This window comes from Erinaceus europaeus, chromosome X (genome assembly GCF_950295315.1).
Source record: "Erinaceus europaeus chromosome X, mEriEur2.1, whole genome shotgun sequence".
NCBI lineage: Eukaryota > Metazoa > Chordata > Mammalia > Eulipotyphla > Erinaceidae > Erinaceus > Erinaceus europaeus.
The window spans coordinates 59,465,028-59,489,300 of record NC_080185.1 but is presented as its reverse complement, the minus strand read 5'-3'; the positions used below and the strand labels follow the sequence as shown (position 1 = coordinate 59,489,300).

Here is a 24,273-nt window from a genome sequence, read left to right as displayed (position 1 = left end):
TATTCTCTTATGAGCCCCTTTTTTTAAAAAATGATTTTTTTTGGATAATGGCAGAGATAAATCAAGAATAAAGGAGGACATAGTTTAGGAAAGAGAAAATATGATGTGAAACTAATGAGCTATGTTCTAGTGTAGCATATGCAAGAACTCTAAAGGAGGAAGGAAGGGAAAGGGTCTGAAAGGTTGAGAACCCAGTGTTCTCTGGTGGAGGAAGATGATATGTTGGTAAAGGGTGTGGTACTTGACCCCTATCATGAGGAGATGTGAAACCACACATGTGACAATGCTAGTCTTGTAAATCACAATTTTTCAAATTAAAATTATATAATTAAAAATTCACTCTAGTAAAATAAAAGGAAAAGCAGCTTATCAATGATCATTTCTCGAAGTCACCACTTATTACTCTGGTGAGTATACTTGGCTGTACATTATGACATGAATATTTTTTATTTCAAAGGAGATTTATTTGAAGCAAAGATTCATTTCATGTGAGATATAGCAAGTTTCATGAGAGAGAAAGAGAGAGAGAGATAGAGATACAGAGAGAGAGAGAGAGAAAAGCAAGAGACCCACTGCAGCATATGTAGTATAGGAGATTGAACCTGGGGTATAAAGTATACAAGTCCTATAGTCTATTAGCTAAATACTTTCTCCAACTGTCCAGCAATTTTATTAATGGGGAAAAAAAACATTTGGAGACCCTATGGCATTAAAGCCCAAACAATTAATAATTTTATTTAAATATAAATTTAACAATATGCATACACTTTTTAATTCAATTTGGTCATATAATAGTATTAGCATGTGCCTTTCTCTATAATTTTTTCATTGATTTAATAATGATTGACAAATCTGTTGGATAAGAGGGATACAATTCCACACAATTCCCATAGCCAGAGTTCCATAGTCCATCCCTTCCATTGGAAGCTTACCTATTCTTTATTCCTCTGTGAGTTTGAACCTAAAAAAGTTAGGGAGTGTATATTCAAGAGAGTACTACTCTGCAATTTTAAAAGATGTCTTATACCCTTCAGGGCAAAAATAATGGAACTGAAGAAGAATATATTCATTAAAGTTAGTAATGAGAAAGATAGTTACTGAATGGTTTTGTTCATATGTGGAATATAGATCACTGAAATAGAAAAACTTGCAAAAATGAGCAGACAAATTGTTTCTAAAGACTTTTCTCCAGAGCACTACTCAGTTCTGGATTATGGTGATGCTCAGTATTACATTCATACTTCAGGTATGGACATACTTTTTTGTATAACCTTGATACTAATTTCCATCCCTAAGATTTTTTTTGATTTTTTTTTCTTTTTTATTTAAGAAAGGATTAATTAACAAAACCATAGGTTAGGAGGGGTACAACTCCACATAATTCCCACCACCCAATCTCCATATCCTACCCCCTCCCCTGATAGCTTTCCCATTCTCTATCCCTCTGGGAGCATGGACCCAGAGTCATTGTGGGTTGCAGAAGGTAGAAGGTCTGGCTTCTGTAATTGCTTCCCCGCTGAACATGGGCATTGACTGGTCAGTCCATACTCCCAGTCTGCCTCTCTCTTTCCCTAGTAGGATGAGTCTCTGGGGAAGCGGAGCTCCAAGACACATTGGTGGGGTCTTCAGTCCAGGGAAGCCTGGCTGGCATCCTGATGACATCTGGAACCTGGTGACTGAAAAGAGAGTTAACATACGAAGCCAAACAAATTGTTGAGCAATCATGGACCCAAAGGTTGGAATAGTGGAGAGGAAGTGTTAGGGAGGTACTCACTGCAAACTCTAGTGTACTTCTGCTTTCAGGTATTCACAACCTAACCAACGCAACGATGGCCACCTCAACATGATTCACTTCAGACTGTGTCCAGAGACTTCACGTGTGGAATGACAACCCTTCAGCTTCATTACTCGGGTGAGACCTTTCCTTTCATAGTATACTCTAAGTCCATCTCAGGTGGTTCACTTTCTAACAAAGTCCCAAAACCTAGATATACACCACTTTCTGTGAGAGAGAGCATATGTTCACACATATCCTCTCTAAGATTTTTTGAGTGCTATGGTACTTTTAATAGTTGGAAAGGGCACAGGACCTTGGTGGATTCACTGATTAGGACCCCAGCCAGTGAAATGGCCTGATAGTGACTAAAGAGTCATCATTAAAGTATGCCAGTCTCTTGCCCTTATTCAGCTATTGCAGTCTTTGCTTTGATAATGTTATCTTTGGAGTGAGTGAGAGAACTGTAATAGGAGGTAGGTGATGAGGATATCTAAGTTTAAGTGGACGCTATTTCATTATGAACTTGATGAAGACTCACTGCAGACTATTGTGTATTTTTGCTTTCACGTATATAGTTTGCCCTAATTTATGGATATATGTGAACATATGCTCTATCTAGCAGGACCTGAACTATATCTAGGTTTTGGGACTTTGTTAGGAAGTGAGACTCCTGGAATGGAATTAGAGAATACCATGAAAGGAAAGGCCTCACTGGAGTGATGAGGCTGAAGGGTTGGCATTCCATGCCTAATGTCTCTTTACACAGTCTGAGGTGAAGCATGCTGAGATGGTACTCCTTGCATTGATTAGGTTGGAATTGGTGGATGCAATATCATTTGGCCTGACTTGAGTGAAGCATGTAGGGAAGTGAGCCCCACCCCAGAGTATCCAGGATTGGGAGAAACATAGGCTCTATAGATGAAGCTGGAGATTCCTGTTGTCTTAAGGTTTAAGAAGACAATAGATGGTTATTTCAGTAATCATATTATTTGGCAATTGGGTTAACTTTGAAAAATCCCTTTGTTAGGATTTGCTGTATTATACACACCATCACCATATTTTATGTCCTTTCACATTATTTGCATATAGCTACACCACCAGTTGCTTTTGTTCTCCCTGGACTAAGCTTTTAAGAGAGTCAACATATCAGTGACTTAGCCTATGTATTAAAAACACTCAGTCTGTGCTTTAAAATTTTTGAGGCATTCAGTTTTTTTCCATCTCATATTACTTAAATAGTGATTTATATGACTACAAATTAATAGGAGTGTACATATATACAATTCACCATTCCCGCCACCAAAAACTGTGTTCCATCCCATCCCCCCCACCCCTGCCCCATGAAGCTGAACATCCACCCTCACCTTTCAGGGTTCTTACTTTGGTGCCCTACTACAAATTTAGTTAGATCCTGCTTTGAGTTTCCCTTTATGTTATTCTTTCTCAACTTATGTTAATGAGTGGGATCATCCCATACTTGTCTTTATCTTTCTGACTTAGCTCACTTAATATAATTCCTTCTAGCTTCATCCAAGATGGGTCAGAGAAAGTGGGTTCATTGTTCTTAATAGCTGCCTAGTATTCCATTGTGTATATATACCACAACTTTCCCAGTCACTTATCTCTTGTTGGGCACCTGGGTTGCTTCCAGTTTTTAGCTATTATGAATTGTGCTGCTATTAAAATAGGTTTACACATATCTTTGTGGTGGGGTGTTATGGAATCTTTGGGGTATATCCCCAGGAGAGGAATTACTGGGTCATATAGAAGGTCCACGTCTAGCCATGTGAGAGTTCTCCAGACTGCTCTCCACAGAGGCTGGACCAATTTACAGTCCCATCAGCAGTGCAAAAGGATTTCTCTGTCCTCACAGCCTCTCCAGCATTTGTTGCTGCTGTCCTTTTTGATGTATGCCATTCTCACAGGGGTGCGGTTGTATCTCATTGTTGTCTTTATTTGCATATCTCCAACAATCAATGACCTGGAGCAATTTTTCATATGTTTTTTAGCTTTTTAGATCTCCTCTGAAGTGAATGTTTTGTTCATATCCTCTGCCCATTTTTGGATGGGGTCATTTGCTTTTTTGGTGCTAAGTTTGCTGAGCTCTTTGTATATTTTGGTTATTAGTCTCTTGTCTTATGTATAGCATGTGAAGATATTCTCCCATTCTGTGAGGGGTATCTTTGTTTGTGTGATAGTTTCTTTGGCTGTGCAGAAGCTTTTCAATCTGATACAGTCCCATTGGTTTGTTTTTTCTTTAGTCTTCTTTGCAGCTGGGTTTGTTTCATCAAAGATGTCCTTGAGATTTAGATGGGAAAGTGTTCCACCAGTGTTTTCCTCTAAGTATTTTATAGTTTCTGGTCTAATATCCATATCCTTGATCTATTTTGAGTTGATTTTTGTTTCTGGTGAGATAAGGGTGGTTTAGTTTCATTTTTCTGCATGTTTCAACCCAGCATTCTTCTTCACATTTCAACCCAGTTTTCCCAGAACCATTTATTGAAGAGAGCCTCCTTCCTCCATTTAATACTTTGGGGCCCAATATCAAAGATTAGATGTCCATAGGTGTGGGGGTTTAATTATGGGCTTTCAGTTCAGTTCCACTGGTCTGTGTGCCTATTTTTGTTCCAGTACAAGGCTGGTTTGATGATGATGCCCTTATAATATAGTTAGAGATCTGGGAGTGCGATGCCTCCATTTCTATTTCTTTTCCTCTAGATTGTTTTGGCAATTCTAGTTGTTTTCTGGTTCCAGATAAATTATTGTAGCTTTTGTTCTATTTTCTTAAAGAAGCTTGGTGGAACTTTGATGGGTATTGCATTAAATTTGTATATGGCTCTGGGGAGAATATTCATTTTGATGGTATTTATTCTTCCAATCCATGAGCATGGGATGTCTTTCCATTTTTTGGTATCAGTTTCTATTTCCTTGAATAGTGACTAATAGTTTTAAGTATACAGGTCTTTCACTACTTTGGCCAGCTTTATTTCTAGGTATTTTATTGATTTTGCTGCAACAGTGAATGGGAGTGACTTCTGGATAACTTTTTCTTCAGATTTAGTGTTTGCATAGAGAAATTCCACTGATTTTTGTACATTGATTTTGTAGCCTGACACCTTGCTCTATAGTCTAATAACTTCCAGTACTTTTCTGCTGGATTCTTTAGTTTTTTTCTATGTATAGTATCATATCATCTGAAAATAGTGAGAGCTTGACTTCTTCCCTTCCAGCCTGTATTCCTTTGATTTTTTTTTTCTCTTCCCTGTTTGCTATGGCAAGAACTTCCAATACTACGTTGAAGAGTAATGGTGATAGTGGACATCCCTGTCTAGTCCCCAATCTGTGGGGGAATGCTTTCAGCTTCTGTCCATTGAGTATGATGTTGGCTGTAGGTTTGCTATATATGGACTCCATTGTCTTGAGGAATTTCCCATCTATTCCCATTTTTGTAGTGTTTTGAGCATGAATGGGTGTTGGATTTTGTCAAAGGACTTCTCTGTATCTATTGAGATAATCATGTGTTTTTTTGGTTTTGATTTTATCGATGTGGTGAATGACATTGATTGACTTACATATGTTGACCCATCCTTGCATTCTTGGGATAAATCCCACTTGGTCATGATGAACAATCTTTTTGATCTACTGCTATATCTGGTTGGCCAGGATCTTGTTTAATATTTTGGCATCTTTGTTCATTAGAGATATTGGTTTGTAGTTTTCATTTTTTTGTTGTGTCCCTATAAATCAGGTTTTCTGAATAGAAAAATAGCTCAGTAGGTATGACACTATATTGTCATATCCATGACCTACATTCTAGCCCTAGTTCTATATGGGGGTGCTATAACAATAGAGGAAGCTCTGGGACTGTGATGGCTCTCCCTCTCCGTGTCTTATTTTGTTATTTATTCCCTTTTGTTGCCCTTGTTATTTTATTGCTGTAGGTATTTTGCTGTTGGATAGGACAGTGAGAAATGGAGAGAGGAGAGGAAGACAGAGAGGGGGAGAGAAAGATAGATAACTGCAGACCTGCTTTACCTCCTGTGGAGCGACTCCCCTGCAAGTGGGGGTAGTCTCAAACCAGAATCCTTATGCCTGTCCTTGCGCTTTGCACCAAGTGCACTTCACCAGCTGCCTTAACCCGCTGTAGAACCGTCTGACTCCCTCTCTTTGTCTTTAATAAAGAAGAGTTCTTGAATGGACAAACAACCTGCGTAAAGTCCAAAGTAAGAAGGAAACAGAATACATGCTTACAAGAGACTTTCTTAATATTTTCAATAAAATCAAAAAGATAAATGAGGCCAGTCAGTGGTGCATGTATTTAAGTACTCACGTTATAGTGCACAAGGACACAAGCACACAGGTTCAAGCCCCTGGTACCCACATGTAGGGGGAATGTTTCAGGAATGATAAAACAGGGCTTCAGGTATCTCTCTTTTTCCATCACTATCTTCTCCTCCCTTCTCAATTTCTCTCTGTCGTTATCTAATAATAAATAAAACATTAGAAAGATGTGTATAAAATATGTTTAGGGGATCAACCAGTGGAGCACCCAGTTAAGCACATATAGTACTAAGCTGAAGGATACGGGTTCTACCTTTGGGCTCTCTACATGTAGGGGGATCACTTCACAAGCAATGAAGCAAGTCTGTAGGTGAGTCTACGCTTCTTTCTCCCTCTCTTATCTCTCTTTCCTATCCAATAAAATGGAAAAAAAATAGGCACCAGTAGTAGTCCATTCCTAGTGCCAGCCTCAAGACCCAAAGCTAATCCTGGAGGAGAAAAATAAGGTAAAACAGATGAAAACAAATTAAAACCTTTGAAAGCAATGTCACTTTCAATGATCTGTTTTCTCAATATCCACTTAAATGATCTTACAGGAATGCAAATGTAATATTTTTAAAATTTATTTAAGAAAGGAGACATTAAAAATGTAATACTTTTTATGGGGTATCTGCAAGGCATGAGACTGTGCCAAGTATGATAATTTTTATCTAATTTAATTTTTAGAATAATTTTATGATACGGGATATATTGCAACAGAGCTGGGATTTGAATTTTAACAATGTGCGAACACCTTAGAAAGGAGCTTAATGCTTTTAACATATAGTTGCAATCTTCATAGCCACTCTCAACAGAGAAAACTACTGAAAGTTTTTCATATACTCCACGCCTTTTCCACATCTGGATGCCTCTACATTTCTTGTTTTACCTCTGTCTTAGTATACCATGTCTTCCAAACTTTTTTTTTTTTATTTAAGAAAGGATCAATCAACAAAACCATAGGGTAGGAGGGGCACAACTCCACACAATTCCCACCACCCAATCTCCACTTCCCACCTCCTCCCCTGATAGCTCTCCCACTCTCCATCCCTCTGGGAGCATGGACCCAGAGTCATTGTGGGTTGCAGAAGGTAGAAGGTCTGGCTTCTGTAATTGCTTCCCCGCTGAACATGGGCATTGACTGGTCAGTCCATACTCCCAGTCTGCCTCTCTCTTTCCCTAGTAGGGTGGGTCTCTGGGGAAGCAGAGCTCCAGGACACATTGGTGGGGTCTTCAGTCCAGGGAAGCCTGGCTGGCATCCTGATGACATCTGGAACCTGGTGACTGAAAAGAGAGTTAACATACGAAGCCAAACAAATTGTTGAGCAATCATGGACCCAAAGGTTGGAATAGTGGAGAGGAAGTGTTAGGGGGGTACTCACTGCAAACTCTAGTGTACTTCTGCTTTCAGGTATTTTGCAGTAGTTTATGGATACGTGTGAACATATGCTCTCTCTCACAGAAACTGGTGTATATCTAGGTTTTGGGACTTTGTTAGAAAGTGAATCACCTGAGATGGAATTAGAGTATACTATGAAAGGAAAGGTCTCACCCAACTAATGAAGCTGAAGGGTTGTCATTCCACATGTAAAGTCTCTGGACACAGTCTGAAGTGAAGCATGTTGAGGTGGCAATCGTTGCATTGGTTAGGTTGTGATCGGCAGATGCAATATTATTTGATATGCATTGGGAGAGGCATACGGGAAAGTGGGCCCTATCCAAGGGTTCCAGGACTTTTGTTATTGTGCAAAACTCATTTCATGTTCTTATAATAGACTTCACATCAAACTTCTGTCTATGCCTGGATTATCTGATATGTTCTTGTGTAACTCAACATTAAAATTACTTCAAATATTTTCCTTCTGATAATCCCATTACACTTGTGTTGAATTTTTTATGTATTCCCCAAAGTTCTTATAAATTATTTATTTTCACTACTATTTTATTATTTTTTCAGCTATTTATTTTTCACTACTATTTTATTATTTTTTCAGCTTCAGCAAAAAAATTATTTTATTATTTTTTCAGATTTCTAGTGAAATCTTTTACATCTTAAAACTCACTGATTTCTTTCCTTAGTCATGTCTGGCATATTAATTCACCTCTCAAAAACATTTTACTTTTTTAGAATTATGAACTATAGAATTTTTATTTTTATTATAAGAGCCTCTAACTCTTGTCTATTAATGTATGTTATCCACTACTAACTTCAGAGCCATTAATATTTCAGTCACACTTATTTTAAATTTCCTGTCTAATAATTCCAAAATCCCTGTCATATCTGAGTCTTGTGTTGGTACTTGTTCTCTTTCTTTAAACTATATTTCTGCTATAAAAATATCATGCAAACTTTGTTTGAAAACTATTAAGTTATATACTAGGTAATGACATTAAACTAAAATTAACTAAGGTGCAAAGTTTTTAATCTTGATTTAGCTAAGTGTAAGACTGTTCACTGCATGGTGTTGCTATAGGTGTTAGAGACTAAATTTCTTCCTGTGTCCTTGTTTATTACTCACCTATTTTCTTTAAATTTTCCTAGAAACTTCTTATATATGATTTTAGTTGCACATTTCTCTCAATGATAATATCTTATTAGTATATAGAAGTCTTACTTATGTATTAGTAAGATGTGGAATAAAGGAAAAGGTTCTGTCATATTATGTTTATACTGAGGTTTTTCTTTGTGTGTATGTGTGTGAGCCTTGTCCCTAGACTGTGACTATCATATGTTCTTTTCAGATCCTCATAACACTACTGGGTGACACAGTAATAATAGATGGATCTCGAGTTAGATCTTTTATAATAGGTCCTTCTAGTGTTGGATGTTGTTAAAGAAAACAGAGCTGTTTGGGTATATTTCAAAGTCATTACATCCTTTTCCCTACACCTTGCAGGAATGTGAGTAGTTTTCCCTGATTGTAACCCTGAGAATGTAACTTAATGTGAATCCTGGAGGTAAACATGTAAAACTATATTTACATCCAAGACTAATCATGCCCAGTATTTTTCCTCCTGATTTTGGTCCAAAATTAGTCTGCATAAAATAGCCAATTACCCTTTAAGCTTTCCTATAAGTTGCTGTTTCCTATAGCTTTTTTATTCTTCCTGGAAACTATGATTCTCTGTATTTACCTGTCTCTCAGATTCTAGAGTGGTGGTTTTCACTGTAATGTCAACTACCTGATGGCTATAAAAAGGTTTTTTTTTTTTTAATTTGTTCTGCCACCACCACCACCATCATCATCATCATCATCATCATGTTATTGGGGATTAATCGTTTACACAATAGTTTTTAATACACAGGTACAAACTCTCATCCTCCTTTGAATGGTGTCTAGGAAGCACAAGATCTCAATATCCTCTCAAACTGCTCCCTTCTTCCTTCCCAGAGTCCTTTGCTGAGGTGAAATATGCCACATCCAGTTCAAGTTTCACATTATATTTTCTCTTACTGTTCTCCCCCCCCCCCATGGTCCTGCCTTCTCTTTCCAAGTCACACCTATACCTACTACTATCTTCCCCTAGTTGGATAGGGCTCTGGAGAGGTGAGATCATCTGCCAAGGGAAATCAGGATGAAATCATAGCATCTTAAACATGGTGGCTGAAAGGCAGTAAGATATAAAGCAGGACAAAATATCTAATAAACAGAATTGAAAAGTTAGGAATAGGGAAGATAAAAATAAGGGTCTTAAGGTTGAAAGAAGCTAGGAAATCTATTTTAGGTATGATCCTAGGGGTCCATGCCTTAAGAAATTTTGCTTGAGCATGAAAGTTAATACTCAGGTGGACTAAAAATATTGTCTGGAAATAAGGTATAAGAGTTAAGCATAGGATTAGAAAGCTGGATTAGGGCATATAATAGCTTCCAAACTTGAAGAAAGTATGAAAATATAATTAACTGTTCACCCCATCAATCTGATCAAGGGCCCATATGTATTCACAATTAGCATAGGGACCTGTATAACCTCAGAGTCCCAGTCAGTCTGAGCCTGCAGCTCATGATCACAGCTGAAAACATTCTAGGCTGCACTCATTTCAGGATCAGTCTTCCATGAGTGGCAGAGTAGGATGATTTAGTCTCCCTTCATAGTGTGGAGCAGTTCCTACCATTTCTGCTTTATAATGAGGGCACAGTCCTGGAGAGGCCCAAAAGATGGAGTTTTTTATTTTTATTTTTTGCCTCCAGGGTTATTGCTGGGGGCTCGGTGCCTGCACTACTTATCCACTGTTCCTAGAGGCTTTTTTATCCCTTTGGTTGCCTTTTTAAAAAATTACTGTTGTTTCTATTATTATTATTGTTATTGCTATCATTGTTGGATAAAACAGAGAAATTGAGAGAGGAGGGGGAGACAGAGAGGGGGAGAGAAAGATAGACACCTGAAGACCTGTTTAACCACTTGTAAAGTGACCCCCCCTGCAAGAGGGGAGCCTGTGGCTTGAACTGAGATACTTATGGTGGTCCTTGTGCTTTACTACCCCAGTGTGCTACCACCTGGCCCCCAAGACAGAGTTCTTGATTCACGACATGTTTTTATGAGTAAAGAAACTGAGGCTTAGTTATAGGTTTACAACTCAAGTCTGTGAATCTAGAACTTAGATAGTTAACCTCTCTGAACTAGTTCTGTCAACTTTGACTTGGAAGAATAAATACTACAATGATCATTCTGTGAAAAGCAATTTACAGTTTTTATGCAGTCTCTATCAAGATGCCATGGAATTTCCAACTAAATTGAACAACTTGTACAAAGATTTGTGTTGAACCACAAAAGAAAAAAATAGCCAAAAACACTTCTGAGAAAAAAAAAATGGTGATACCACACTCCCCAACTTAAGTTTATACTACAAAACAATGATAATTAAAACTGCATGGTACTGGAAACACAGACATTTGGGTCAATGGAGTCCAGAATGAGCACACACAAATACATCAACCTTATATGTGACAAAGGTACCAACATAAATAAATCAATCGGGTAAAGAAGGTCTCTTCAACAAATGGTGCTGGGAAAATTAAACAGCCACACAGGGAAAAGTGAAACTAGAAGAGGCTGGATGGTGTGCATTTACTTAAGACCACATATTGCCAGGTACAAGGAGCAGGGTTAGAGCCCACACTCCCCACCTGCAGGAATAATTATGAATGGTGAAATAGGTCTGCTGGTGTGTATCTTTCTCTCTACCTCTATAGTACCCCCTCCTATCCTCTCAATTTCTTTCTGTCCTATCCAATAAGATAGAAGAAAAAAAAAGTAGGAGAAAAAAATGACCTCTGGGATTAACAGATTCACAGTGCACTTAGCCTGCACTTATCCCCCAGCAATAAATCTGGTGACAGTAAAAGAAAGAAAAAGAAAGAAAGAAAGAAAGGAAGGAAGGAAGGAAGGAAGGAAGGAAGGAAGAAATAAAGAAAGAAGGAAAGGTGAAACTATACTACCACCTTAAACCATACACCCAAATCAAATCAAAATGCATCAAATATCTGTATATGAAAACAGAAACTTAAAAATTTATATAAGAAACTGTGGGTGGCACCTTGCAGAGTCTTCATGTCAAAGATGTACTTAGAGACTCATATCCATGGACATGGGAAATGAAAGGAAGCATAAAGGGATGTGCAGACTGGTGCAACACTTTTGGAAGACTGTATGGAGAGTCCTTAAACAAATGAACATGAAATTATGTTATGATCCAACCCTATTAGATGCTTATCAAAAGGGAACTCAATTCTAATTATTTTAAATTTAAAAAAAAAATTATTTATTCCCATTTGTTGCTCTTGTTGTTTTATTGTTGTAGTGTTGTTGTTGTCATTGATGTCATTGTTGTTGGATAGGACAGAGAGAAATGGAGAGCGGAGGGGAAGACAGACAGGGGAGAGAAAGACAACTGCAGACCTGCTTCACTCCTTGTGAAGTGACTGCCCTGCAGGTGGGGAGCCAGGGGCTCGAACCGGGATCCTTAGGATGGTCCTTGCTTCCTGCCACGTACGCTTAACCCACTGCGCTACTGCCTGACTCTCTTAATTACTATTTCTAAGGAGCATATGCAGCCCTATATTCACAACTCTATTATCCACAATAGCCAAAGAGTGCAAGCGTCATAAGTGCCTATCAACAAATGACTAGCTAAAGAAGTTGTGGGATAGCCATTCCATGGAATTCTACTGTGTCATCAAAAAGATGATGTTGTGTCCTTTGGGATAAAGTGTACAGAACTGTGTGTGATCATGCTTAGGGAAACATATATAAAGAGATGAAATACAACTACCAGATGGCTTCACTCATATGTGGAACATAGAGAACTGATACACATGAACTTTAAAAACAAAAAAAGCAAATTGTTTCTAAGACTTATTGAGAACAATGGTGGTTATCTTTGGGAGGTAGGAGAGTGGAGACACAGAAATTTAGTGGTTGGTATGGTATGGAACTATGTACTGTAATCTTGCGATCTTGTTACCTACTATTAATCACAAATAAAATGAATAAAATAATAAATAAATAAATGCATAAGATTAAAATAAAACCAGTTTGCCTTTTTATCTAAAATGTTTTGTTTCCAGAGGTGGTGTAATTGGACAATGAGATTTTTTATGACACAGTTAAAAAATAAATATCAGTTGGGTACAAATGATTTTATAAGGTTAGATAGTAATTTTGAAATTACTTTGAACTCTAGGTCTATCCCTAAAATATAATCATTCAAAATTACTTTTCTTCAGGATCTATTTCCTAATTCTTATGTGCCCTTTACTTTTTAGCTCCTGGAGGGAAAAAACAATGTGCAATGAAAATGAAAAATTATAGAGCTAACTGTATGTGGATTCCACCCCCCCCAAAATGTGACATTGGAAAAATACCCCATTTGTCTTTGAATAAAATGTGCATGTTGGCTCATTTGTCTACCACCCATCACCACTATGTAAAAGATAAACAGCTCAGTTTTTACTTTTCTTTCCTCCCCAAATGCCCAGAGGAACCATATTTTTGTTTAATGAACTTTAGAATGAGATTTCAGAAATTTGAGGCTATCAGAGTTGGAAGCAATGCGAAAATAATTGTGGATTATTATTGTATGACAACAGTGGCAGCTGGGATTTTTTTCCTTACTGTTCAGATTTTCTTCTTCATTTTCCCAGAAACCTTATATCCCAAGGTTTAACTCAGAAATAAATCTCATATAGGTGATAAACCTTGCCAGACATGGTACGTAATCTAATTTCAGACAGACCCTTAACTAATATTAGGAAAGACCCTGGGGGCAAAGCAGCCTTCTATCTAGTTGCTATAGATAGTATTACTTTTATTTACTCTCTGACATTGTGTGGGGGGGTCACTGTATTGGATATAAAGCAACATATCTGTTAAATATTATGCCTATGAACCTAAGTACCAGTTTTTGTGTTTTGGCATCAGAATTCCTGTCATAAAAATAGAAATTACTTTATAGTAAAAATTCATCAAAATAATATTTGTCTCCCAAATACTTTTACAAAGAGAGAGAGGTAGATAAAAAGAGAGGGCAACACTGCTTCTGTTGGTTTCCCTTTTGCTTCTGTGTGTGTGTGTGTGTGTGTGTGTGTTTAGGTTATTTGTGTAGAAGCTGAACTAGGGTTGGGGAGAGAGGTGGAGGATATTTTATATACATTGTAATCAGAAAATTGAGAAATTCTGTCAACTATTACTCACTCATCTCCCTCACAATAAATTTTTGAGTTTACTGACAAATGCATGATATAGATGTTAGATAATATCATCATATATTCAACAACACTTGCAGCCATTCCCTATTACTTCATTGTTTATAGATCATTTGACTACCACTAAAGTAAAACTTTGGAAATGAATACAAGACAAAGTGAAGCAATAGCTAAGTAGTCTGAGAAAATTCCCCAAAGTCAACACCACTTGGCTGACTATTCTCACATAGTTGGCTCAAACTATATCCTTGTCACTTTCTGAAAAAGTGTGGAACATTCCTTTCAAGGGAAGTCCAATCCCATTAGGAAGACTCCCTAGCATTCCTCTCAGTGAGTAGAAAAATTCAATTTAAAACCCAACTCTTCATCTCTAGTCATATATCACTAAACTCAGAAAATATTTTTTACAATTTCTCCATTTGGTTACAAAATAGCTGTGTCCTCATTTTACCTATCTTTGTTTCTAGACAATTCTATAAACCTAGTTTCTACAATCCCCCTACCCCCCCCCCTTCTCCATGGTTCTTTTGACAGGGAGATTGTAGAATATTAGCATTAGGTAGATTTTTGTATTTTTTATAATCCAACAATATTTTTATCAAGTTATAAGATTTCAGGAAGATAATTTCACACCCATACATGGTGGGTGTATGTCAGCACATCATTTGCCATAGTTCTACGCTTTTAGTATAAGAAATGATTAAGCTGTATAGTCAAAATTTTGTTTTGCTTTTTTTTTTTTCAGAGCTCAACTCTGACTTATGGTGTGGACTTTGGAGCCTCAGATATGAGAGTCTCTTTGTATAACCATTATGATATCTATCCTCTGCTTCAAATTGTTTATTTGAACTTGTTCTAGTTTTCTTATATGTTCCAGTACAGCTATGAATTTCCCTCTTAGTACCCCCATAGCTTTGATAGCTTGTTTCTTCATTTCATTGGATTTTAGGAACATTTTAATTTCTTCTTTATTTTTCTCTTTGACCCAGTAGTTGTTAAGTAGTGTACTGTTGAGTTTCCATATTTTGGGAATTTTATTAATTTTCTGTGAAGTGTTACTTTAATTCCACTCTGGTTTGACAAGGTCCTTGGGATGATTTCAATGCTCCTGAACTTGCCTATTGCCGGGATAGCCTGAGGGTACTTCTTCCTGAGCTAGTGCTCTCTGGGTTGGAGATCACTCAACTGGAGCTGATCTAGGCTGCTGTGTGGGAGAGGGATCAGGAACTCGTGCTGCACCAACTTCCGCAGGAGATACACTCTGGAACTCTCGGAGCCGGAAAGCAATTTCCAAGTGTCTTTAATCAGAAGAGCAGCTGTTTTTATACTCTCCAAGTAGGGTGGAAACAGGATGTGATATAGAGAGGGTGGAGAGAAAAGTGACTGGTGAAAATCAGAGTGTGACAAGGAGGGGGCGGAACAGGCGAGAATCCTATAACTGAACCACCAATGCCCTGGAGTGCTTTATGTAAAAGTGATTTATGTAAATAGACCAAACCTTTGGATCAGTAAATCCCTATATAGGCATATGGATAAGAAGAAGCCAGGGGGAGATGGCAACTACCCAACATCTCCCCCTTTCTTTTTAACTTTTTGCCATAGTATCAGGAGTGTGGGGCACTTTGTGAGGCAGGGAGACTGATAAGAGGCACACCTTTTTTGGGGTTCTACTGTCCCTCCTTGCTCAACCTCTCCGTGGAGAGAGAGACTAACAGGATTGACACACCCCTCAGGCTCAAGCCCTTCCAAACTCAACCATATCCTCACAATTCCCCAACATCTTCCTCTTACTTAATGGCCATATATAACTGGGTCAATGTCTGTAAAAGGCTTCATCTCTGTCAGGGGAATAGCAGTGTAGGGGTGAACGGAAACCTGTTGGGAAGAAAGCAGAATGATAGTGTGTAAGTGTCTTCAAAAATAACTAGCACAAGACAGGGAGGGATAAGTAAGAGTAGCAAGAGACAGAGTGAGCCTGATGGGTGGAGGAGTGGGGGCCTGATAAGCCGAGGGGCTAGAGGGGTGATCTGGCATTGCAAAATCCCGAGTCAGCTGGTGGTAAGTTCTATGAACTGCTACAGTCATTCTTCAAGAAGTCCAGCAGTATAAAAGGAGTGTCCAGCAAGTTCTATAGAAGCATCAGTCCAATGTCAACGGCCAGGAAATAAATGCCACACGTCTATCTTGATGGAGGAGGACGGCCACTGGAACTTTTCTTCTCTGTAGAGAGTGACCTGGAACTGCCAAAACATGATGGGTGAAACAGAAGCAGGAAGAGCAGACACCGATGGTTGAGAGAAAGGCAGGATGGTTGAGAGAAAGGCAGTAGGAAAGTCTTGTCCTTTGGAGTCTGTGAATCAGGTTCTCCAGATCGTGTCAGGTCACATCATGGGTTTCGGGGGATGGCTGTAATTGTGGGTGATGTCAGAGGTCAGGGGTCCAAGATGGATTTCTGGGGATTCTATATGAGCAGATGCTTCTTTATGCGAAGGCTTGTCATAGCTGTAGTCAATTACTTAAGAAAAAAATTTGTAACAAATTAGAAGTTTACTACAATTGATAACTCAATGATTATAACTGGTTTAGGTATCTTTATAATTTCGTGTAAAGGTCATCTTACGTGACCTCATGTAGCAGTCTTTATATAGCAAAGTTTTCATACCGAATTTAAGTTACATATATTGATTCTTAACTATTTTTACATTGGGTTTTTAAGCAAACTCAGGTTACTAGAGTTAACACATTTTAGTGACAATTTTTTTTTTTTGGTACATTTACAATATCAGATTGATGCCAAATTTGTTGTGGATTAATTTCCACAAGATAGCTTACAGGACATTTTTGGGGGGCCCTCCAAAAATGTCCTGTATAGAGAATTTGTATTTTAACTTAGGAGATGATGAATTGTCACATTGAATATTTAGAGTTTTACCTTAAACACTCAGTTACTTAAATGAATTGATTTTACCTCTTCTCGTAAAAATGTAACTTCGAAGTTACGATTTAACTGTCAAGTTAATGTTTACCAAACTTGAAACACGCATATTAAACATATAGTTTATAACACACAGGAGGAGAAAAACTTGTAAATAAGATATATCATTTCAAATGTGAATTTAGAACTACTGTCATAGTTGAACCATCTTTACTCACACAGTTTAAGACTAAACATTTCATATTGATATCAAGACTTAAAAAAGAAATCAAAAGGGGGAATGAACAATTTTTGGACTGTTTCTGGACGTCTCCAGAAACCATGGCTGCGTCCAGCCGTTTGATATAAAGTCAGTTAACTTTCAGAGTACTCTGAGCACAATGGGTCATACAAAAATTTTGGTCACTCAACTCACTCAATTTTTTTTTTTCACTCACTCACAAAACACAACTGGCCAGTCATAGCATAAGACATTCATTCGGGGGGGGGGGGAAGAGTTCTGTGAATCAGATTGTTTTTTTTTTTTTTTGATTCTGCCATGCTGTATTATGGATCCTGGGGTGCATCCCAGTCCTCTTGCAGCCAGTCTTCTTGCAGTGTTTCTTGTTCTTCAGGGATATCAGCGCCATCATGTGGGTATTGCCGGACATGGCGGGCAGGAACCCAAACAGGCTTGGAGTAATTTTGTGGAAAAATACATGCGAAACCCCTCCCCATAGTCAACAGGGGGTCAGGTCCTTTCCAAATTTTATCAAGTGGGTCTTTCCATTTGACTTTAATAGCTGGGAGGGTGGGTGGTGTTTGCCAATGAAGAATTATAGGAGGTTGGTCTGAGTTTTTGTAAATATTAAAGAGATTTAATGTAGTTAAGGCTTTTGCCAGCTGGATATTAGGGGGGTACATTTCCCCTTTTTCTTTATTTAATTGAGCCTTAAGAGTTTGATGGGCCCTCTCAACAATGCCTTGTCCCTGTGGATTATACGGAATGCCTGTAGTATGAGTAATGTTCCAGAGGGAACAAAAATCTTTAAATTGTTTGCTGGTAAAAGCAGGTCCATTATCCGTTTTAATTTGAAGAGGTAAGCCCATTACAGCAAAACAGGAGAGCATATGGCTTATAAGCTTTTTTGAGTTTTCTCCAGTCTGAGCTGTAGCCCACATAAACTTAGAGAAGGTATCAATTGAGACGAACACATATTTTTGTTTGCCAAAGTTAGGTATGTGGGTAACATCAATTTGCCAAAGAGCATTGGCTTTTAAACCTCGAGGATTAACCCCCAGAGTCTGAATAGCAGGTGTTTTGATTAGACCTGCACAGGAGGAACATGTAGCAAGAATACGTTTTAACTGTGGCAGAGGAATATCAGGAAATCGAGCTCGAAGACCTTTAAGATTAACATGGGTTAGGGAATGAAAGTCAGCAGGATTAGAGACAGAGGCTAGGAGAATTCCTGTGGAGGCAAGGCGGTCAGCTGCAGCATTCCCTTCGGACAGGGGACCAGGAAGAGGGCTGTGGGAATGTAGGTGCTGAACATACAGTGGATGGGTTCGAGAACAGAGCATAGAGGCAATTTGAATTAAAAGAGGAGAAAGTGGGTTGTCATCAATTCTTACATAAGATCGAGCAAGCCATGGAAGTAAGTTAACAGTATACACACTGTCAGAAAAAAGGTTGAAGGATTCTGGTACAGCTTTTAATGCAAGGAAAACAGCATAAAGTTCTTTGTACTGAGGGGAATTATCAGGAAGTTCAGTAAAGAGAGGTTTGGGGTATTGCTGGTCTGGATAATATATAAGGGCAGCAGCTCCCTTTTTTCCACCATCAGTGAACACTGTAGGAGCAGAGGGGATGGGATCTCGAGAGAAAAGTTTAGGTACTAGTAGAGGCAACAGAGGTAAAGAAGCTATCAAATTATTAGAGGGAAAATGATTATCTAATTGTCCTGGAAAACCCATTAAACTTATGGCAAAACGAGAATGGTGGCGTATGAGCCATTCTGTATCAGTGAGAGAAAAGGGAAGAATGATTGAATCTGGTTCCCTTCCTAAGACCTGAACCGATCTGTTTCTTCCTTGGCGAACCATAAATGCTAAGGCATCAATCTCAGTAAGGAGTCTTGGAGCTCCGCCTACTGGCGTATGAAGCCATTCGAGAACGCCATGTTTCTGCCACAATGCCCCCACTACCGTGGGGGTGGAGTTAAAGATTAGAAGATTTACTGGAGAGGAGGGGGAGAACCGAACGAGGTGCATGTCCTGGAGAGCCTGGTTAACTTTTTCCAGAGCCAAGGAGGCTTCGGGGGTTAACATACGCTTTGAGGAGGGCTGTTTGTTTCCTTTTAACAGATTGAACAGTGGTTGCAGGCAGCTCGTAGGCAGATAAAGATACTGCCTAAGCCAATTCAAATTTCCAAGAAAACTTTGTAAAGAAGCAAGAGTGAGATTAGAAGGAAAAGTAACACAAGGTTTTAAAGGACGAATCTGTGTTAGGGAAATCTCTGAGCCTAAGAAAGATATTGGAGGGATTAGCTGTATCTTCTCAGGAGCTACATTAAGTCCACTTCTCTTTAAGGCAGGGATTAGAAAATCACGTAGGGTGGAGAGATCTGTATCTAATTCTCCCCATATTAACACGTCATCCATATAATGAAAAACCTTAAGGCCCTTATGAATATATGGGAAAAGGGCAGATTTAACAACCTCTTGACAAATAGTAGGACTATTAGCCATGCCCTGGGGCAGTACCACCCATTCAAATCTATCGGCAGGGCTGGCATTATTAATAGAAGGAACAGAGAAAGCAAAACTTTTACAATCTTGTGGGTGTAAGGGAATAGAGAAAAAACAATCCTGTATATCAATAGCTATGATTGGAATTCCTGTGGGAATTGCGGAAGCAAGAGGCAAACCCCTTTGGGGGGAGCCCCAAACCTGCATGGTTTTATTAACTGCACGAAGATCTTGGAGGAGGCGCCATTTTCCTGAGCGCTTTTTAATTACAAAGACTGGAGTATTCCATGGGCTCCGAGAATGACGAATGTGTCCCAAAGATAACTGCTCTTGGACGAGTTTTTTTTAAAATTTCTAGCTTCTCCCTAGGCAAAGGCCACTGTTCCACCCAGACAGGCTCATTAGAAAGCCAATCTAAGCGGGGAGTTCTGTTACGAACAGTGGCAGTTAGTATTGGGGGTGCTGGTTGGGTCTAGCAGTCTCACAGGAGTGAGTGTGGTGTCCTGCAGAGGTGTCTGAGGATATCACTACATCTAAAGATTCCAGCAAGTCTCTTCCCAATAAATTGGTGCTTATATCAGCTATTAAAGGCTGAAAGTGTCCGGTAGTCCCTTCTGGATCTTCCCACACAAGGGAATCTCGTGTGCGGAATGCCTGAGTCAATCCTCCAACACCATGTAAGCGTGGTCCTGGGAGGAGTTCCCAACTCTGGGGAACCTCTGCTTGTCTTAATATTGTCTTATCTGCTCCCGTGTCAATCAAACATTTAAAAAGAATATTACCAATCTTTACTGTCATAGTTGGGTGACCCCTTTCTAAAACAGGGGTGGTCCATAAAATCTCAGGCTCTGAATTCGAGCTGTTCTCTTGCTCCAGCCAGTTATTTCTATGCTGGAAGTTCCCACATACCGCGGGTTCCTCCTTCTGCTCACCCTCTGTTATTGTTACTTGGCGTGGTGGGTGTAGCGATGGATTGGGTCCCAAGCTGGGCTTCTGTTTGTGGAAGAAGGGCACAGCACCAAGCGGGCGACCTGCTTCCTTCCCTCTTGGGGGAGGGGCTAAGGGAAGCCCCATACCTAGTTTAAATCTCTGTTTACATTTGGCAGAGGAGTGCCGTTCCTATGGAACCTTGACCAACAATCTCTCCTCCAGTGAAATCCTTTCTGGCATCTGGGACAAGGCATTCGTGGTCTCTGATTCCCTGTCTGGAGGCGGGGTTGCCCTGATTGGAGGTGGGGTCGCCCTGACTGGAGGTGGGGTCGCCCTGACTGGAGGCGGGGTCGAGGTCTATTTTCTGGACATTGGTTACGCCAATGCCCTTGGCGACCACACTGAAAGCAAGCTCCTTTTTGCTTATGTAAGGTAGCTGCATAGGCCTGTAACATAGGTCCTTGAAAAGAGCTTGATCTGAGATCCTGTGTAGCTAGAATCCAAGTATCTGGGTGTTCGTTTTTAAGAGTGATACAGGCCTGTCGAAAATGCGGAAGCATTCCCTCCCAGACTATGGATCGCAGAAGGAGAAAACGAGCGTCAGGATTATAAATCTTCCTTTCCAAACTCGACTGGACCCTGGCAATGAATTTAGCGAGGGATTCATCAGGTTCTTGTTGCAGGGAGAGAATGGGGGCTGAGGCTGCTCCCATGGGTGGTGTTAATCGCTCCCATGCTTTTAATGCACACAGGCGTACTTGATCAAAATACCCCGCTGGAAACTTGGCTTCCGCCTGTTGAATCCCTGTTTCTAATTGCCCTGTTCCAAACAATGCATCAAAATTACCCTCTGGCTGATTTTGAATATTTTTCCGCGATTGTTGTAAACATTCGTCACGAAAGAATGCCTCCCATTGCAGGAAGAGGGGGCCTGGGAGCGTAGCACGAGTCACATCTCTCCAATCTTGAGGGGTATTAAGGTTCTGAAGCAGGCCTTGTAAAATGGACCTGGTCCATGGGGCATGAACACCGTCATCTTTGATAGCCTGGCGTAGTTCCTTCAGATCTGTGGCGGAATATGGATACCAGGCCTGAGGTTTTTGTCTATTGGGGGCAACATTGACCGGAAATGTGTGGACTTGCTCTAAGTGTGTAGCGGTAGGAGGAGTCATCGAAGTGGAAGCTTCTGGACAAGTGGCCGAAGAAGTGGTTTTGGAGGCTACAGGAGAATTCGGACATGTGTCTATCAAAACAGGGTGGGGTGAAGAAGCAGCCGTGGAGGCAGCAGGAGGTTCCGGACACGTTTCTGCCAAAATGGGGGTGGCCGAAGAAGTGGCTGTGGAGTCCAAAGGAGAATTCGGACACGTGTCTGCCAAAATAGGGGCCTCAGGGCAAGATGCCAAAATAGGGGCCTCAGGGCAAGATGCAGAGGAATTAGGGTGGGTCAAGATCACGACAGGCCTTTGCTTCTTCTTGTTTTTAAGGTGCTGGTTAAGTTCTATGATTACTTCCTTTATCTCTTTGACCTCAGCCTCTAGGTCCTTAAGCCTTTTGAGAGGTTGACCTATATATCCCTTAAAAGCTGCTATGATGATCAACAGGATATAAGGTGAAGCCCCGAGAAAAATGTCCCAGATATATAAAAATTGTATACTGGAAAAAGAATGCAGGATTTGGAAAAGATTTTCCATGGTGGAAAGATCTCCGGAAAACAATAAGAAAGAAAAAAAATCACAGTGCCTTAACACAATATTGCAGATACCCAAAAGGTGTGTACTTATCTAAGATGTCTTCTTGTAAATCTGCTGCTTACGGGTCCCTGTTCTGGGCGCCAGATGCCGGGATAGCCTGAGGGTACTTCTTCCTGAGCTAGTGCTCTCTGGGTTGGAGATCACTCAACTGGAGCTGATCTAGGCTGCTGTGTGGGAGAGGGATCAGGAACTCGTGCTGCACCAACTTCCGCAGGAGATACACTCTGGAACTCTCGGAGCCGGAAAGCAATTTCCAAGTGTCTTTAATCAGAAGAGCAGCTGTTTTTATACTCTCCAAGTAGGGTGGAAACAGGATGTGATATAGAGAGGGTGGAGAGAAAAGTGACTGGTGAAAATCAGAGTGTGACAAGGAGGGGGCGGAACAGGCGAGAATCCTATAACTGAACCACCAATGCCCTGGAGTGCTTTATGTAAAAGTGATTTATGTAAATAGACCAAACCTTTGGATCAGTAAATCCCTATATAGGCATATGGATAAGAAGAAGCCAGGGGGAGATGGCAACTACCCAACAGCCTATACTGTCTTTGTGGCCTAACATATGGTCTATCTATGATAATATCCCATGTGGCCCCAAAAATAATGTGTATTCTACTTTATTGGGGTGGAAGACTCTGAAAACAAATGACCCGATCCAAGAGTGGGCAGAGGATATGAACAGAGTATTCACCAATGAATAGTTCCAAAAGGCAAACAGAAAAAAAAAAGGTCCAAGACATTGACTTTCAGAGAAATGCAAATAAAAACAACAATACAATACCACTCCACCCCTGTGAGAATGTCATATGTCAGAAAACAATAGCAACACTAAATGCTGGAGAGGCTGTGGGATCAAAGAAACCCTTCTGTACTGCTATTGGGACTGCAAATTGGTCCAGCCCCTGTGGAGAGCAGTTTGGAAAACTTTCAGAAGGCTAGAAAAGGATGCACCCTCTGACCTGGTAACTCCTTTCCTAGGGATATGTCCTAAGGAAAAAAAATACACCCAACCAAAATTATCTGTTTATACCTATGTTCCTAGCAGCAAGTTTGTAATAGTCAAAACCTGGAAGCAACCGAAGTGTCCAATAGCAGATGAGTGGCTGAGAAAGGTGTTGTGTATATACACAGTGGAATACTATTCAGCTATTAAGAGTGATGGATTCACTTTTTTTTTTTTTGCCTCCAGGGTTATTGCTGGGGCTTGATGCTTGCACTAGGAATACTGGAAGACATTTTGTTGCCCTTGTTGTTGTCATTATTGTAATTGTTGTCATTGATGTTGTTGTTGTTGGATAGGAGAGAGAGAAGTCAAGAGAGCAGGAGAAACAGAGAGGGGGAGAGAAAGATAGACACCTACATACCTGCTTCACAGCTGGTGAAGAGACCTCCTGTAAGTGGGGAGCCTGGAGCTCAAACCAGAATCCTTACATGGGTCCTTGCACTTTCTTCCATGTGTGCTTAACCCGCTGTGTTACTGCCCAACCCCCTGAATTCACCTTCTTCACCTCATCTTGGATAGAGCTTGAAGGAATCATGTTAAGTAGGATGTGTCAGAAAAAAAATGATGAGGGGACTAGGTGGTGGTGCATCTTGTTAAGCATACACATTATAGTGTGCAAGAATGCAGGTTCAAGCCCCTGGTCCCCACCTGCAGGGGGAAGATTCATTAGTAGTGAAGTAAGACTGCAGGTGTCTCTCTGTCTCTCTCTCTATATATATTTCCATACCCTTCTCAATCTCTCTTTCGTTGTCCAATAATAAATAAATAAAAATATTTTAAAAATAAAAGAGAATGTATATTAGATATTATCACCAGATGTCAAACAACAGATTAGTGGCTGGAGTTGTGGTATGTATTACTGAGCTATTAAGAATAATAAATTCATTTTGCTCACCTCCTCTTGAATGTAACTTGAAGGAATCATGTTAAGTGAGATAAGCCAGAAGGGGAAGGATGAATATGGGGTGATATCACTCAGATGTTGAGAAATAAGAAAAGGGGAAACACAAATCAGAACTTGGACAGGGTTTGGTGTACTGCACCAAAATAAAGGACACTGTGGGGAGGAGGGCTTTCAGGACCTGGTGTACAAAGGTGTAGGAGGACCTAAGCGGGGAGTTAGAAT

General features: G+C 39.8%; 1 protein-coding gene across 1 annotated transcript in view; it reads left to right on the top strand.

The window, feature by feature from the left end:
* The window catches only part of IL1RAPL2 (interleukin 1 receptor accessory protein like 2), a 781,557-nt gene that overhangs the window by 44,813 nt on the left and 712,471 nt on the right, over nt 1–24,273 (top strand). The gene's annotated exons all lie outside the window — the stretch shown is intronic.